Below are 19,948 nucleotides of genomic sequence, written 5' to 3'. Positions count from 1 at the left end.
GTCCACCCCATGGATCCACAACTAAAATTTTACCAGGTCATAAACGAGTTTATTATTTGTGTAGGCAAAATGCAAGATGACGTTTGGGCGCAGTGGCGTAGCGTGGGTTGCCAGCGCCCAGGGCAAGGCAAGTATTGCGCCCCCTAACCAGTGGACAGTTAGTCCCTTCCACCAGTCCAGAATTTTGCGCCCAGGGCAACCGCCTCGGTGCCCACAACATTGTTCGGGTGTATTTTTTTGTATTTTTTTCACCCCAATCAAAATAATAGTCACTTGACCAGGCAGTCATTTGTGAAAGGATATATCTTTTATTTCTAAATTGTAGAGGAAATATGATGTTGAATTTTAAAAAGATGAAAGTAAAATATGGTACAATGCGTCAAATATAAGTTTTAAAATAATACATTTGATAACAGGGGCGGTTCTAGACATTTGTAAAGGGGAGAGGGGTGTCACAGAATTGTAATAGGAGCAAGCTGAGTTTGTGCAAGGCAAATGAGCCGAGATTCGAAATATTCGTAATGAAGACAAGAAGAGACGTGTTTTCAGGACAGTTTACCACCCCAATACACCCCCCCCCCCCCCCCCCCCCCCCCCCCCCCCCCCCCCCCCCCCATGTCCAGACCACAGTACGGCCCTGCGTTTAATGGGAGCTGGTACAGGAAATAGGTACCCGGGGAAAATATCGTCTGTTTTTTTGCTGCATACATTTACATATATTAAAAAATATGCAGACTCGTCTTAATAGAACGCTATCAGCCTATTTGAAAAATAAAAAATTGAGTGGATTAAAAAAAAAAAAAAAATTGTTTAACGACACCACTAAAACACATTGATTTATTATTCATCGGCTATTCGATGTCAAACATTTGGTAATTCTGACAAGTAGTTGTTAGAGGAAACCCGCTACATTTGTTTCCTAATGCAGCAAGGGATCTTTTATATCCGCTTTCCCAAGACAGGAAAAACACATACCACGACCTTTGACCAGCTGTGATGCACTGGTTGGAACCAGAAGAAAAACAAATCAGTTGAATGGATCCACCGAGGCGGTTCGATCCTGTAACGCTGGCATCTCAAGCGAGCACGCAACCGACAGCTAAATCCCGCCCTAAGTGGATCAAATGACACGGGTGACAAAACTGACTATCACTAGATTAATAAAGGGAGTTATATTGTTAAACACTTTACAAAAACCAAAAGTGTGACCATTTTATGAATTATCGAAGTGGATGTAGCAATTTACGTGTTCGACTAGTTGTTGTCGAGGGCACTTTTAGATTTACGTCTAACTTTACTCGTAACTTACGTTTACACTCCTTTGTGAAATGCTCTTCAGTCGTAGATTTACGTTTACGTGCAAAACGTAGCTTACGATGTTTAGTTAAATTGGCTCCAGGTTTGTAGATTAACCAAATTATAATTTATTTTCGCTGGATGGAACTAGGGTGTGCGGCTTTAACAATAATAATTATAATGAGCTTTTAACGTAACGCAATGACGTTTTGACTAATAAAACAAATTTGTTTTCGTGGGTTGTTTTTTTATCGTAAAAGGTGTGTGTGTGGGTGTGTGTGTGGGCGGGACAAGTGACGTCCACGCAGGTACGCGGCTTGTCAGTGTCATATTCCGGATGTGAACAATTCGATTGGTTTCATCCTGTCACATTAATGCAACACTGAGCGCAAACACCTGGGGGTGAGTTCAGTTAACCGCATGTCGCTAACGTTCGATTGAGTGCATTTCTTTTGGGGGTTTGTGTGGAGGTGTAATAACGATTGTAATTACATAACTTCTGCATAACATATTAAAGTGGATGTATATTAAACGTGTTTCTGGTCGTTCTACTATTTGCACTAGGTTAAATTTCATTTTATTTCCTGAAATATATTTTTTCGTTCGTACGAAATTATTTGAAAACATAATTAAGTTTGGGCTTTCTTACAAATATTAAGACGACCAGAAACACATTGAATATACAGATACTGATATTCTAAACAAGAAAATATATTTAATATCTAAGTTTAATCGTAGAAATATTTAATTTTTCGGAAACATCTTACAATGGAGCAAACTCAGGAATGTCCCTTTAAAATAGTTTGCAAACGTTAGCACGGCATGCTGTTGCTACACACCAGGTTGCATGGTACCAAAGAAGAGAGTTTCGTGTCAAAGTTCGAGGTGTACCGTCAAATATTTATGGAGTAAAAGCAGCTGTGGCTGTGATTGGCAGTAATATCTGACATTGATTATTTGTGCAAATACTATGGTTAATTGACAATACATAAATACACTTTTATTTGTTATACATTGTTATGCAGTATATACCATAGGTTGAAACTAATGCAGAGTACCCCCAAAAATGGAACTGCAATTTTCAGCAAAAATGAAGGTACTAATAAAAACTTTAATTATATCTGTTAAATGGTATGTGACCACCACCCCCCTCCCCCCAGTTTCTTACAGGTAGATTAGACGTTTTATTGGTGAACTTCCTGGGTGTGTTGATACACTGCTTATATCAGTTTTATTGGTAAACGTTAACATTATCGGCAATAGGAATTGATTTGGTCTATTAGAACCACCAGACTGTCCAACGATGAACCGCTAGCGCTTGAGGTAAGTTCAGGTTCGAGTTCAGCCAGATCGAGCGACGTTCGGTCGACTGTTTTATGCGCTTCACGTTAAACCAAATGACCAAACCAAATGACCACAGCGAGAACCAGTCACATAGTTCACAAACATTAGCGTTGCTCGCTGTCGCTGAACATGGGGCAGTCAAACGTGTGTTGTTAACGTTTACTCCAGTGATGTTTTACGCTACACGTTAAATCTAATGACCACTTCGTGAACCAGTCAAATTGTTTTGCAAACGGTAGCGAAAAACGGCTGGTTGCATGGGCGTCATTTGGTGGGTGACAGGGAGGACATGTCCCCCCCCCCCACTTTTAGCAGTGGGGGGACAGAATATCTGATGTCCCCCCTCCCCCCAATTTTACAATGACTCGATGGAAACTATATGAATGTAAATTGCAGTATATATTTCAGAAAAATATTCAGTGTACATGGTGGTGCACTACTCTAAATAATGTTCTCAGACAGCCACAATGACCTTCATTTTACAAAATATTCGGGGGGGGGGGGGCATGCTCCCAGACCCCCCCCCCCCCCCGAGTCGTTTCACGCCGAGGGCGCTCGCGATTAGTCGCACGAAATATTGTTAGAACCCAATTGTCCCCCCCCCCCCCCCCCACACACTTTTTCCTTGCAAATGACGCCCATGGCTGGTTGAAATTAGGATTTGTTTCCTAAACTTGTTTTTGACCCACGTTCAGTCAGCCATGTTGTGATGCAGTGGTTGGAAGGAGAAAAACATGGATATAAATACTACCACCCCTTAGCTTTAAAGTAAATCAGAAAATAAATTAATGGTTTAGCTGCTGGTTAAGCGTCTTTGACTAAACTAGTTCAGCACAATAATGGCTGTTACACTGATACTAGAACAAATGAAATAACAGGAATTTACTGGACATATGAAACATTTTATGATAACTGTCACGGGGATCCTATAATACCCGTAACTGAATAAAACACGATTATCCAAATATCTCTCTTAACTGTATATCTATTAGATCTCTCTGTATCGGGCAGTGTATACCCGAGTGGCTCGTCTCTAGGTACGATCAGAGATACGGTCTTATATAAAGTATAATAATATAGCACGTTAGTTCACTAGAAAACACAACAAAACACAATACACTTTGGAATCTGTATTAACCTTAAGCTGACAAATATATTTGCCGCAGTTAATTAATTAACAACAATAATAATAATAACAACCCAGAACTAATCACTTGATTAGTTAATCACTAGGTGTCTAGTTTGCTCAATATTCTAATCACTTCACCGTGATACAACACACACATGTGTGATAATTGAGAAACGCTTCCAGGGGAACTTAATTAATAAAGGAATTACAACTCTATTCCTACTTGGTTAATTTTTAATTAACCCTTAACTACTCATTCAGTAACCTTGTAATACAGAATTAATACTGGTACCTATCACAATAAAGACAATAACCTACAGTTTACCTAGGTCCTCTATGATGACTGGCTAAGCTTTAATAATTTTAGCACAGTGAAGCCTACAATTTACTTCGTCAGTTTACCGGAAACACTGTCTAAATAATATGGGTATAATACAGTATTAAAATATTTAAAGTCACATCAATCAAATCAAGGTTATACAACAGAGCAGAAATAATATTTACCAAGTCCAAACGGACGCGTTCCCCGGAAGCCTTCCAATATGTTTCTCCCCGATAAATCTAAAATCCTAGCTATTTATTACAAAACCAAATATCGCCTGGGGGCACATCGCGGTACTCCCCCTATCATGTGAATTTTCCACAGCGACCAAGACGACATTTTTTCATAGATGGTCAGACTAGCTGTCGCCATCCGCTAGGAAAACAAGGTCGTAAAACAGAACTCGCGGAGGTCTGGGTGTGTATTAGAGGGTACGGTCGCGCGGAGGTATTACGTAACAAAACCCACCTGGTCTTAAGTGCATATTGGGAACAGCTCGACCACCATCGCGTGGGGTATTACGTAACCACGCCGCACACGGCCCTCTGAAACAATTAACATCGCCACAGGCGAAAAAAATAAGAGCATATTCCGTCACAATAACAAACACTATCCTGTTTATCACCAATGGCAGAACTAGTAGCACTTCGAACTTTAAGATACTGTTAGGTGTATTGATTTCTATAGAGTTGAGAGGCATTTGTTTTGCAATCCCTCACACCAACCATCTGTTCAGTCCCCGATCCCCACCCCGCAAAAAAAAACAAAAAAACATTTGTAAAAATATTTGTATTGAAGGGACATTCCTTTAAATTTGTAGCTATTGTAACATGTAATTAACTGTATATAGCCACCAGTATTAAATATGATACGCAACACTAATTTGGTTAATTAAAATTAACATGTTAAAAAATTGTTTTTTAAATCAACATGAAATTACTAAGATATGCCTTATATATTTGATACAGAACAGCCATGCCCTCTCTCATTAGACCTCACTTTGTGTCTTAATTTGCCTGTCACCAGAATAACAACTCATGCGCCCACACTGTCAAAGCTGCCGGGCACTTTTTTCCAGAGGCAAAGTATTAGTAATTCCGATAGAGCACTTGTGGGTCGAGGTTCTAAACAGGCTCAATGAAGTCCACCCAAAACAGGGTACAAATGGGTTATAACTCCGATTTTATGTTTCCTACCGGTTCATGCTTTGTGAATATAAGGTCATTGCATGTTCCAAACACATTCCCACGGTTACATTCGATAAAACGCAGCTACTGTACAATAAAGTTCCAAAATGTGAATATTCGCAAAAACGCAGCCACGTGCAAACCATGTCACCACTGCAAGTGCGTTGTCTGCACGTGCAACATGAACACCGACAGTATAAAAGTGCAGGGTGTTCGCTTGCCTGGCCTCTGTATCTGGCCGACAGTTGACAATCCAGGACATGCCACGTCTCAGTGAACCGCAGAGAAACAATGCCATCGGCCGACTAGACGCAGGCGAATCCAGAACGGCCGTTGCCAGGGCATTCCATGTGTCCCCAAGCACCATCTCCAGACTGTGGGACCGTTACCAGCAACATGGATCAACACGTGACCTCCCTAGATCCGGTCGACCACGGGTCACTACCCCCGGGCAGGACCGCTACATTCGGGTACGCCACCTTCGGGAACGATTGACTACTGCCACCTCCACAGCCGCAGCAATACCAGGTTTGCGCAGGATATCCGACCAGACCGTACGGAACCGCCTACGTGAGGTAGGAATTCGTGCCAGGCGTCCAGTTCGAGGTGTCATCTTAACACCACAACACCGTCGACTCCGACTGCAGTGGTGCCAGATTCATCGACAATGGCCTCAACTGCGATGGAGACAGGTGTGGTTCAGTGACGAGTCCCGATTTCTGCTCCGACGTCATGATGGAAGATGTCGCGTGTATAGGCGTCGTGGTGAACGTTATGCGGCAAACTGCGTGCAGGAAGTGGACAGATTCGGCGGGGGTAGTGTCATGGTGTGGGCAGCCATCTCACACACTGGCAGAACTGACCTGGTCCACGTGCAGGGCAACCTGAATGCACAGGGCTACATTGACCAGATCCTCCGGCCACACATCGTTCCAGTTATGGCCAACGCCAACGCAGTGTTCCAACATGACAACGCCAGGCCTCACACAGCACGTCTCACAACGGCTTTCCTACAGAACAACAACATTAATGTCCTTCCTTGGCCATCGATATCACCGGATTTGAACCCAATTGAGCATCTATGGGACGAGTTGGACCGACGCCTCCGACAGCGTCAACCACAGCCCCAGACCCTGCCCGAGCTGGCAGCAGCCTTGCAGGCCGAGTGGGCCACCATCCCCCGGGACGTCATCCGTACTCTGGTTGCTTCAATGGGCAGGCGGTGCCAGGCAGTTGTCAACACACGCGGAGGCCACACCCGGTATTGACTCCAGATGACCTTGACCTTGGTGGTGTGTCCTATCAGTTACTCACAATGGACTAGAGTGAATTGTGAACAATCCTGCAACATTTGGTAATTATCGGACTCACCATTCAATAATTAAATCAATTCTCCAAATGTTACGACAATGTGGTTTTGCGTTTCTTTTGAAGAGTATATATATATATATATATATATATATATATATATATTATAAGCGTACGAGATAGGGAGCAAATCTTTAAATTCGGGCAGTAGCGATAGACATTCAGGAAAAATGAGATAACCTGAAACGTTTTCACCGTGTTTTTCCATTGTTCTAACCACACTATTAGCTGTAATCCATGTAAAAATACGCAGTGATTAGTTTGTAACTATACATAGCTGTTTGGCAGTAAAGCTAATGTGAATAACTGTTATCTAGATTCGAGAATTTTTGTTTAATTCGTGCGAAAATCAGCCTGCCCCCTTACAAAAATGGGAGCCCGTACACTTATGGTATATACAATAGGTGTACGGGATCCCAATTTTGTAAGGGAGCAGGCTGATCTTTGCACGAATTAAACGAAAATACCTGAATCTATCTATCTATCTATCTAGCTAGCTAGCTAATCTATATATATATATATATATATATATATATATACATACATACATACATACATACATACATACATACATACATACATACATACATACATACATACATACATACATACATACATATATATGTATGTATATATATATATGTATATGTATATATATATATATATATATATATATATATATATATATATATATATATATATATATATATATATATGTGTGTATATATGTGTGTGTATGTGTGTGTGTGTGTGTGTGTGTGTGTGTGTGTGTGTGTGTGTGTGTGTGTGTGTCTTAAAAGCTCTTAATATTTTAAAAGTTATTGGTAATACGGAATGGGGAGCAGACCGCAAGGTTATGCTCCGTCTGTATCGATCTCTTGTGAGGTCAAAACTTGATTATGGATGCATTGTGTATGGGTTGTAGAGAGCTTGTACGTTGATGCACGTGAACCTTGTTTGGGTGCTAGACGTGCAAAGCTTTCTCTGCAGTATGCTACCAAGATTAAATCTTTACCAAAACAGCCTGCACATGATGCCGTGTTTGACAACAAATATATGAAGTTGTTTGATGCAAGTCCAAATGCTATTCGTACATTTGGTCTTCGCATTAAGCGGTTTTTGTCGCTTTCCAACATTGATTTAGCTGACACTTTGGAAACTCCTTCATATTTAGTTTTACCACCTTGGTGTATTACACCACATAAAATTGTGTTTTATCTTGCGCATCTCAAGAAAGATCGTACAGATTCTGTGGTATATAAACAATTGTTCATGGAAATTCAAGACAGGTACCGTGATTACATACCTGTGTATACAGATGGATCACGGGATGGGAATTCTGTGGCTTGTGCTACAGTGTTTCCATCAGACACAATACTTTCCATGAGACTGCCTGACTCGACATCGATCTTTGGTGCTGAAGTTTCGGCAGTCATTAAAGCCTTGGAAGAAATAAAGGATTCTAGTGCATCCAAATTTATTATTTTTATCGACTCATTTTCGTGTCTCCGAGCTTTGCGCAATATGAAGCTGGACCATCCCTTAATTGGGATGGTGATACCAAAGTGTGTCTTTTTATCTATTGCCAATAAAGATGTTATATTGTGTTGAGTGCCCAGCCATGTTGGTATCAGGGGTAAAAAAAAAGGCAGATTCTGCTGCCAAGTCTGTTTTGGATTTGCCTCATGCCAGGGTTGGTGTACCGTATACTGATTTTAAATATAGTATTAACAAATTTATCTTTTCGACTTGGCAATATGATTATGTATCTCTCTCTCTCTCTCTCTCTCTCTCTCTCTCTCTCTCTCTCTCTCTCTCTCTCTCTCTCTCTCTCTCTCTCTCTCTCTCTCTCTCTCTCTCTCTCTCTCTCTCTCTCTCTCTCTCTCTCTCTGTGTGTGTGTGTGTGTGTGTGGAGATATTTGATTTAAAAAAATATAACTCATTAATCGTGGACAATCCTTAATTATGGGGTTTTGTGTTATTTTTGTGTTATTGTGACTTTGACACACATGACCTTTATAGGGTGTATACTACCAAATCAAATCCCATAGACGACAATAGTAACATGTGACTAAAACTCTGCAGCCTATGAATCGACATAAACGCCACAGATATAAATACTACCACCCCTCACCCTTAAAGTGAATCAGAAAAACATTGGTAGTCAAGCTGCTCATTTCTGAGATAACGGGTAGCGTCTATGACTACCCTAGTCCCGCACAAAATTTGAGTACTTTTTTAACAGGTACCCCATACATGTTTCAAGCACAAGGCTACTTGACAGTAGTACTAGATGAAATAAAATTGTATACATTTTTTGCCCAGATGAAACTTTTTTTTACAATCAGCACACTCACATTTATCACCAATCACAGGACTTGTGGTGTTCACTTCTCAAAAGTTGGGTGCACCTCGAACTTTGACCCAGCCGTCAGTTATTTAGTTTAGTACTACCTATAATATTGACTGTTTATTAATACAAGTGTTCGGAATACTGCCGTCCCGTCCAGCTTTTGCCTGTCAAAATCATCTGTGGGCGGTAGATATTTGTGCCTATCTGCCCGACCGACTATGCACGTTTGAGATAAATATATGTACATCGAACTATTTCTTATACTGATTCAACCACAGATGTAAAATATTACAAACCCCAATAGGAAATTATGTATGTAGACTTTTTTCTGTTGGTTACGGTCTTGTAGGGGCGGGAGTTGGGGGAATATACATTTTGTTTTTGTCCTATTCTATATAAATGAAAAAAGGGCTAGTGCGCCCCAACCACCCCCCTCTCTCCCCACCTCCTGAGACTATCCCACTCCACTAGAGCTTGTGCCCCTACCCCATCTCTCCTATTCCAGATGTTGTTCTTACGGGCCTGTGTTATTGTCAAAATACAAGCGAACAAAAAATGGCGAACACACTCGCTAGCTGCTAAGACACTCAAAATGAAAAAAAAAAACCCAACAAATTTCCACCAAAACAATCCCACCATGAACAAACACATCAATAAAATAAGGCCTTATAATGTATTTATTTGGTCCAGCAAGTTGTGATTCGGATCGGTAGAATGCCCGGCACGAATCTCCAAGAGCCGCTCTTACTCGGTTGCTAGCACTTTGTTGCTTTTTGAAGACTTCCAAATAATGCTTCCAATCAAAAGTCTTGGAGGGAGATTTTGAAATATTCAATGAATAGCCGCTGACATTCTATTCCTCTATTTTGATTTTCCTACAACGCAATCGATACATGAACACATTTTGTTTAAAATTGTTTTATTCTATGTATACACTGCTGACCGTTTTAGAATATCTGCTTCATTTGTTTAACATTGGCACAATCTGAAAACAAGAAGACGTAAAGCAACACTGATGTTAATGCAAATTAATATTCATAAATAATAATCTACGTCTTGTAATAAAATACGACTCCCTCAATCATTTCAATTTATTTTCGTGCTTATATCCACTTAAGGTTCAAGCACTCTGCCATGGGCACACACACCTCAGCTATCTGGGCTGTCTGTCCAGGACAGTGGATTAGTTATTAATCGATACATGAACACATTTTGTTTAAAATTGTTTTATTCTATGTATACACTGCTGACCGTTTTAGAATATCTGCTTCATCTGTTTAACATTGGCACAATCTGAAAACAAGAAGACGTAAAGCAACACTGATGTTAATGCAAATTAATATTCATAAATAATAATCTACGTCTTGTAATAAAATACGACTCCCTCAATCATTTCAATTTATTTTCGTGCTTATATCCACTTAAGGTTCAAGCACTCTGCCATGGGCACACACACCTCAGCTATCTGGGCTGTCTGTCCAGGACAGTGGATTAGTTATTAGTTGGTTAGTGGTTAGTGAGAGGGAAGAGGGTGTAGTGGCCTTACACCTACCCACTGAGCCCTTAAGAACACTCTCTGGGTTGGAGCCAGTACCGGGCTGCGAACACTGTACCTACCAGCCTGTAGTCCGATGGCTTAACCACTGCACCACCGAGGCCAATCTTGATTATTAAATACCATTTTGCTACAATAACGATACAATAGCTGTTAGTGGTCAGTAAGAAACAAGTTGCTGTATTGACCTTACAACTCTCCGTTGAGCCGTTAAATCTCGCTCTGGGTGGAAGCCGATTCCGGGGTGCGAACCTAGTATCTTCCAGCCTTACGGCCGATGGATTAATCACTAAGCCGGTTAATACGGCCTTGGATATACTGCCTGTCTTTTGTTCGTTCACAGACCATTCTTATACCAAATGGATGGTTTTAATGAGAATTGGTTTTCATTTTGTAAATACACCACATGAACTCCAGGCTGGGACACGAACTCATGTCCTTAGTGTTCCGTTACTTGTCAGAATGCTGCACCTTGGACCGTTACATTACAACGTATATTTTAAACCTTAAACACAAACATACAAACAACGATCCACATTTATTGTTACGGAATAAAAAGAAAATGTTCAATTTATGGCAACGATACGCTTGTTACTATGTATTTATGATACTTGCGTTTATGGCTGTAAAAAATATTTGATATGATTATACTGTGTTCGTTGTAAGGGATTTGGTTGGATTTAACCATTTGGTACAAAACGTCAATGGGTATATTGTAATGATACCCGATTCTCTGATATTTTATAACAAACATTACATTAGGCCCAATGTACGTCATGGATATCATACTTTGGTTTTAAATAGTTTTCGATCAAAGAAAACGTCTCTATATTTACAAAACAACATGAAATGAGGGCTGCACCTTGTCTAAACTAAATGATGTGCAGTATAAAGCCAAAATGGCTTCTTAAAGGGGCATTCCTGAGTTTGCTGCATTGTAAGATGTTTCCGAGTAATAAAATGTTTCTACGATTAAACTTACATATTAAATATATTTTCTTGTTTAGAATATCAGTGTCTCTGGTGAATGTGTTTCTGGTCATCTTAATATTTGTAAGAAGCCCAAACTGGATTTTGTCTTCAAATAAATTCGTACGTTCGAAACAAAATTATTTTAGAAAATAAAATGAAATTTACTGGTTCAACAAAGGCCATGGTTTGTGCTATCCTGCCTGTTGGAAGCGCACATAAAAGATCCCTTGCTGCCGGTCGTAAAAGTGTAGTCTATGTGGCGACAGCGGGTTTCCTCTAAAAAACAGTGTCAGAATGACCATACGTTTCACGTCCAATAGCCGATAATAAGATAAAAAAAATCAACGTGCTCTAGTGGCGTCGTTAAATAAAACAATATTTACTGTTAGTCGACAACATCTTAAAAAGTGCAGCAAACTCAGGAATGCCCCTTTAATTAAAAGAGGATTTCTCAAAACAATGAGTGCTCGGGACACTGCACCCCTCTTCCCCCGCTAACTATAGGTTCATAATACAACTGCATTTATGTTTACTTAATAGTTAATCAAAGTATGTTGTTATAAGTAGAAAATCTACATTACTTGTTGCTGATATTGTAATACGATTGTTTTTTTAATAATAAAGTATGCCTATAGTTCGACAACAGTCTGATTCTTATTGCCAATAATCAGAAAACAAGTAATTGCAAAATCTTGAACTGATATAGTTACCTGATTTACTGATTACTACTTGTCATTAAATTCATCAACAGATAGGAGATCATCACCTGGTGGAAATAAAATAATATATCATCATCATCATCACATCATCATCATCATCATATTTTTTCCAGACACGCTAAATCTACGGGTAACCAAAGATCTTAAAATAATCGCATTTCTGCTTTTTACCCGCATCTGACGAACATTGGAGGGGGGGGGGGGGGGGGGGGGGGGGGGGGGGGGGGGGGGGGGGGGGCGAGACGTAGCCCAGTGGTAAAGCGCTCGCTTGATGCGCGGTCGCTTTAGGATCTATCCTCCTCAGTGGGCCCATTGGGCTACTTCTCGCTCCAGCCAGTGCACCAAGACTGGTACATCAAAGGCCGTGGTATGTGCTATCCTGTCTGTGGGATGGTGCATGTAAAATATCCCTTGCTGCTAATCGAAAAGAGTAGTCCATGAAGTAGCGACAGTGGGTTTCCTCTCTCTATATCTGTGTAGTCCTTAGCCATATGTTCGACGCCATATAACCGTAAATAAAATGTGTTGAGTGCGTTGTTAAATAAAACATTTCCTTCCTGACGTCCATGGTTCTGACCGTTTTCATCTAAAAAGTCATGATTTTTTTTTTTAAAATAATAGTCCTTTCGAGACATGAAATCCCATTTTTATTTTTAAAATATTATGGTGTTGTTGTTTTTTGTTTTGTTTTTTTTGTTTTGTTTTTTTAATCATACGATTCTCTGAGTGGCATTCTCAAGACGTTTAATAATTTTTATACCTTCATTCCTCATATAGAATGGCACAGCGGAGCAGGTGGGGGGGGGGGGGGGTCTCTAGCCCACCAATAATTCTGAATTAAAAGTAATACTGGTAGAAAATATTAAGGCAGAAAATTGCATTTCAGGACATCTAGTTTTCAAAATTTTATTTAGGGCGGAGCACACCACTGAAACCCCTAGACATTTTGCTTTGAGCCCTCGATCTCAATCGCCCCACCCACCCCCACCCCCCACCATGTCTACTTGCTCCCGCCGTGCCTAATAGACTGTCTAATACATTCTATACACTTAATGCTTACCGTTTTCATCTAAAGCATCTATGAAATCTAGAATGTCTCGCTCATTGGTGTGTTTTTCTAACTCTGTCTCGTCCAGATATCCGTCCTGATCTGTGTCGAGTTCTGTCCCAAGAACAGAATGAAAATTTCACTGCTGTCTGAATATTCTGGAGAGAGCGAGAGCGAGAGCGAGAGAGAGCGAGAGAGAGAGAGAGAGAGAGAGAGAGAGAGAGAGAGAGAGAGAGAGAGAGAGAGAGAGAGAGAGAGAGAGAGAGAGAGAGAGAGAGAGAGGATATATTGTTGCTTATCATGATCATCATCACCACCACAACCATCACCATCATTTTTAGTTACAATGACAGCGTCAGCAGCAGTATTAATAATTTTAGTGATTAGAGGATAGGTCTATGTTGTATTTAACCATTTTCGGACCAGCATTAACGTCCGCAAATGGTCAAATACAACATAGTTATATCCATTCTAATTCAATAAATCCACTCAAAAAAGTCTGTGCCTTTATGGTACTGTGATGAGACCGATATGATGTTTTATGGAACAAAGAATTTTTTTTTTTTTAAACCCACAAACTAACCATATTTAGGTCTCACAACACATACGACATCTGCCATTGAAATCCGTTGTCGGTAAAACTCAATTTATGACTGTAAAACCAGCATGTACGTCCGCATATGATAAAAGACGACATATTATTACCGTTTAGATCAATTTCATGCGTTCTGATTGGTCAATAGCCAGTGCATACCACAAGTACCGTGTCATTTGTGAGAAAATACAGGATTTGCGGGAAAATACAAAATTTGCCAGTTGACTTGCTCGACTGGTTGTACGAAAATACAAACTGCGGATGAGACCGACGAAATTTTCTCCAAAACTCCTCATTGATTAACTTTGTTAAAAGTCTTGAATTCATTTTGAATGGGAATACCACAATTCGGTAAAATTGAATTTTTATTGTTTATTTGAAGATTTCTTAAGCAACTTTGGCCAAACAATGTGCTAAATTGTAATTTTTCGCGTATTAAAAGCTAATGCTAGAATATAGCATTGCGTAATCAGTTACCGTGTTAGAACTTGGGCTAATTATCACGAACATAGTATAAGTAATAAATTGACATGCTTTTCAAACAGGTTCTACAAGTTAATACAACACGACACATATAATTGTTCGGCTGTGGGTTTTCAATATTACTTTCCCAATACGATTACAACATAATCATAAACGTTTTAAACAATCAAGATAATAAGGCGCTAAGAGTTGTTTCTCTTTGCGAAACACAGGGTTCGAAATGAGTTCAAGCTAAAACCACCCGGAATCCTTGTTGACACTCTTAATACCCAAACAGCTAACACAAAAAAAAACAGTAATGCCTTGCATAGTTATTTGTTAACAAAAAACAAATCCAATATATCTTGAGGATGTTATAAAACTCAAACTCAAAATGTGTGTGTACTTTATTTAAAAGTTTGTTTATTAGTATAATTTTAGTTTCATTATAAAACAAAGATCTGAAAGGTAATAAATTCGTTACGCAAGTTTTTGACAGGCGTACGGGATTCAGGCGCAGCCGAGGGAAATACAGATTTTGGAGGGGAGTACAATCCCGTACGCCTGTCAAAAAACCGCATAACTAATAGGCTAAGTCAATGACGTAGACAGCACTTGCCTCGTCTGGAATTTCCCCAGATTTATTTTATTTTTCCCATGACACTGATGTTTATTTTACAGGTTACACCGATTACAAATCCAGACTTACGCGTCAAGAATTACTTATCCCCTATAAGCGACGTCATTTGATATGGCATTCCCTGACGACGTTATAATTGTTTCTGTTTTTACGTTCATTGATAAATGAACAAACTCGCATTGCTACGGCTGGACCAATGGAATGATGTTAAATTTTAATGAATGTAACAGAAATTTAATTATTGGTCAATACTAAGAGGATTCTACGCTTTACACAGGAAATAGTGCAAAAGCGTGATTTATGGGTTGACAAAAACATAGATCAGTCCACTATGATCTCAGACGGAATACCACGTGACGTTACATTAAAGGGACATTCCTGAATTTGCTGCCATTTTTTGATGTCATTGACTAAAAGACACTTTTTTAACGATTGTAATTACATATCAATATATTTTTCTGCATAAAATATTAGAGGCTGTATATTAAACGTGATTCTGATCGTTCTAATATTTGTACTAGGTTAAATTTCATTTTATTTTCTAAACTATATTTGTTTCGTGCGTACGAAATTATTTGAAGACCAAATCTAGTTTGGACTTCTTACAAATATTAAGACGACCAGAAACACATTGAATATACAGACATTGATATTCTAAACAAGAACATATATTTAACATGTACGTTTAATTGTAGAAATATTTTATTAGTCAAAAACATCTTACAATGCTGCAAACTCAGGAATGTCCCATTAAGTGATAATTATACACAGCAATAAGTGCACGTGCATTTCATAGTCATCAAAATTAACCAACTGCATAAAGAATATTGCTGCGTGTATTTGGCACAAAGAAAAATTAACAAAAATATTTCTACAATTAAACTTACATATTAACTATATTTCCTTGTTTACAATATCAGGGTATATATATTCAATGTTTTTCTGGTCCTCTTAACATTTGTAAGAAACCCAAACTGGATTTTGTCTTCAAATAATTTCGTACGTACGAAAACATATTTTTAGGAAATAAAATGACATTTAACCTAGTACAAATATTAGAACGATCAGAAACACATTTAATATACAGCCACTAAAATTTTATCCAGAAAAATATATTTCATATGTAATTACAGTCGTCAGAAAGTCTTTGTTGGTCGATAACAACTTAAACATTGTAGCAAACTCAGGAATGTCCCTTTAATAATCGTTTGCTATCAAAGCTGAATGAAATTAAACTATTGTAGTATGACGGGTATCTTGTCGATTACCTGCTCTTTTCGATATGATTATTGGGCCGAATCTTCTAATGGAACCTAGGCGGTCCATCCAGCTTGGCAATCGAAATATATGTTGCATAGCGTCAGACTGTTGCCAGGCAACACAGGTGAATATCAACAGAAGTAAGAACAGCTTCATCTATAATAATGGAATGCATATACTGTAAATATTATATAACAATTGTGCTGTTAAACAGAGCCGGTTTATTCTAGTACAGTGAAACCCCTCAACACCGGACCACCTCTAAACCGGAATCCCCTCAAAACCGGACGTTTTCCGCGGTCCCGTGATTTACACATCTTTTAACACTATATTTTACCCCTCTAAACCGGAAACCCCTCTAAACTGAACACCGGACAAACAATTCGGTCCCAATGTGTCAACTTAGTGTAAATCCTACCCCTGAAAACCGGACGATCAAACCGATTACAATCAATATGGCGCCCACCTGTCTGTGAACACCGATGGCTAGTGCAATATGCACATGCTCGAGATCGCTGTTATCAGTGTAATCACCGCTGCATACAGTACAGGTACCGCTCAGCAGGCAAGATTAGCAACTTGACAATAAACAATTAAAAGGACTGATCGCAAGCTTTGGTATGGAGTTAACTACTGTAAACACATTGATTGTGTTGTAATTATGGTTAACATTAGCGGAGTCCGGGTTTGTGTTAGATGTCTTTATTAAGTTACGAGTGTGTTTTAAGGTCTTAAATGTGATCCTTCACAAACATGTCTCATGATTTGCTTCAAAGATTGACACAAATAACAGGGAATTTAATTTGCTGCCTTCCTATTGTGTGAATGTGTTGGGTTTTTTTTAAACGTTTGTTTAGCGAAATAAAGACATTCCGTTATCACGACTAGCACGCGAACTCGTCACTGCCGACGTGGACACTGACATCTTGACCAGCTTCGACGATGACGTGCCGATTGAAGACTGCACAAACGAGTGGGAGAGAGAACTAGTGGCCAACTTCCGTGAGGACGAAATACCCAATGACGGAAGCGACAACGAATCCGAACAAGATGTATCTGTTCCGGGAAACGATTTCAGCTATCCTGACGTGTTGAACATGCTTCAGATTTTAAAGGACTTTGCAATACAGAAAGATGAACGTTTCGTATTGCATGTACAGGAATTAGAGTTTAACGCAGGCAACCATTGTTAAACACAGATGTGAAAGACAACAGACATCGATGGATACGTTTCTCAACGTAGGCTGATTTATCGATTGAATGGCAATTTGTGGACTTTTTAATGTACTTTTTATTCAATATTACTCCCATGGATGTTTTTATTTTTCTAAATGCTCATAAATGCACCATTTTTCAACATATTCTTGTTGTTCTTGTTTTAAAACACTTTAACACTTTCCCTATTTTATGGAGAACGGAAGGTATTTCCGTCCAGGCAGACCCCTGAAAACCGGACACCTCTTAAAACCGGACATTTTACTTGGACCCATGGATGTCCGGTATTGAGGGGTTTCACTGTAGTACATATAGCACGTACTACGGGGACCCGCGCTTCGGGGGGACCCACGGTGATGTATACATTTATTTCCCCCAGGTCCATTTTCCCGTTTCCCCGAGGGGGTTGTAAAATATATATCCTGGGATGGGGGACCCTCTGTTATTATGTGCTACAGGTCCCGCGGAACCGTAAAGAGGCTCTGCTATTAAAACAAAAACACCCCAGAAAAGAAACAAAACAATCCATTAGAACACCTTGCTAACCGACGAAAAAAAAAGACCCCCCCCCCCCCTCCGCCCCACACACATACACACACATAAAGTAAAAAACAAAAGCATTTTAAACGAACATAAAAACTTAAAAAATAAACATAAAAACGCACCCACACAAAATTGGCAAAAGGTGAGATCATGCCCAAGGACATAATTTTAGATATAGGGACATCGCATATTTCTCAAGTTATTGCTATGGCAGCCATTTTTTTTCAAAATGGTTGCCGTGGCTACCATGAAACCCAGAGCAGGTGTCGGAATTTAACCGTGTATTCATTTACCTTATTTGTACAATTAATGACACTGATTAATATTACTATGTCCATTATGCATCTGGAAGGGTGCTATTTGATGAAACACTCCGGGAAAGATCCAGAATTAAGCCAAATGATGTTATTTGAACAGAGTACTTTGTTTAAACCTACAATCTATTATATATATATATATATATATATATATATATATATATATATATATATATATAAATATATATATATATATATATATATATACATACATACATACATACATACATACATATACACATACACATACACATACATATACATATACGCATACGCATACGCATACGCATATATATATATATATATATATATATATATATATAAACATTGAAAATAGATTATCATTTCAGATTTTATCCTGATATACTAAGCCATTAAATAAAGTTATATTTTAATGAACGGTCATATTTAAACAATTAATTAAGATGATGTCTCTATTTAATTTATGAATTTTCAACACCAGACACTTCGCAATTAAAAGGACGCATTTAGTAATCAACTGTCAAAGTACAAATGTCTAGTATTGTAAAAAAATAAATCTATAACGCCAACCGCTTACCTCTGTGGTGTGTCTGGTTAGAACAATCTGATTTACTCCAACATGTAAGCAGCTTTTAACCGTTCACGGTGCTAAGAATTGACAGATGTTGTGTCATGTAGTATATCATTTTAAATGTGTAAAATCCGGATGGGAATATCAGCTGTAGTTCAGGATACAAAGGTATACTGTAGTGCAAATTAAATTATCCATATCCGCAATAATACCAGCAAAATTAAATAGCACTGCAAAGCCATTTAAATGGACCCCTGAGTTTGCAGCCATTGTAAGACTTTTGCGATAAAAGAGCCTTGTTGGCGACTACTATTTCATAATAAATACATTTTCTTGTCTAGAATACCAGTGTCTGTATATCGAATGTGTTTGCGGTCGTATACTAATGTTTGTAGCACTTATTTTTTTACTTTAATTCGTGATATATATGTTTTCGTACGTATGAAATTATTGGGAGGTAAACTCCGGTCAGGGCTACCACATGCATTAGGACAACAACACACACCTTGTAAATACAGACACTGATATTTTAAATAAGAAAATGTATTTAATTTGTATGTTACCATATTGAGAAGGCTCTATTGGTCGGAAACATTTTACAATCGTTGTAAACTCAGGACTGTCCCTTTAATTAAACACATTGGGCCGCATTTACGAAGCCCGTTTTTCTTAAAGGGATATTTCCGACTTTTGCTGCATTGTAAGATGTTTCCGACTAATAAAATATTTCTACGATTAAACTTATATATTAAATACATTTTCTTGTTTAGAATATCAGTGTCTGTATATTCAATGTGTTTCTGGTCGTCATAATATTTGTAAGAAGCCCAAACTAGATTTTGTCTTCAAATAATTTCGTACATACGAAAAAATCTTTTTTTTTCAGGAAATAAAATGAAATTTAACCTAGTACAACTATTAGAACGATCAGAAACACGTTTAATATAAATCCACTAATAGAGTATGCAGAACAATATATTTGATATGTAATTACAGTTGTCAAAAAGTCTCTGTTAGTCGATAACATCTTAATAATTGCAGCAAATTCGGGAATGTCCCTTTAAACGCAG

At 38.7% G+C, this 19,948-nt stretch overlaps 1 long non-coding RNA gene across 1 annotated transcript; it reads right to left on the bottom strand.

The window, feature by feature from the left end:
* Positions 1-10,209: 10,209 nt before the first annotated feature.
* Positions 10,210-18,992, bottom strand: LOC121372461. The gene is made up of 5 exons (XR_005957933.1): positions 18,885-18,992; positions 16,259-16,406; positions 13,306-13,407; positions 12,237-12,292; positions 10,210-10,292 (listed from the first exon to the last, which is right to left on the bottom strand). It is a non-coding gene; the product is annotated as an uncharacterized LOC121372461 (long non-coding RNA).
* Between the last annotated feature and the right edge of the window lie 956 nt (positions 18,993-19,948).

Source organism: Gigantopelta aegis, chromosome 4 (assembly GCF_016097555.1).
Source record: "Gigantopelta aegis isolate Gae_Host chromosome 4, Gae_host_genome, whole genome shotgun sequence".
NCBI classification, from domain to species: Eukaryota; Metazoa; Mollusca; class Gastropoda; order Neomphalida; family Peltospiridae; genus Gigantopelta; species Gigantopelta aegis.
This window is presented reverse-complemented; position numbering and strand designations above follow the sequence as displayed.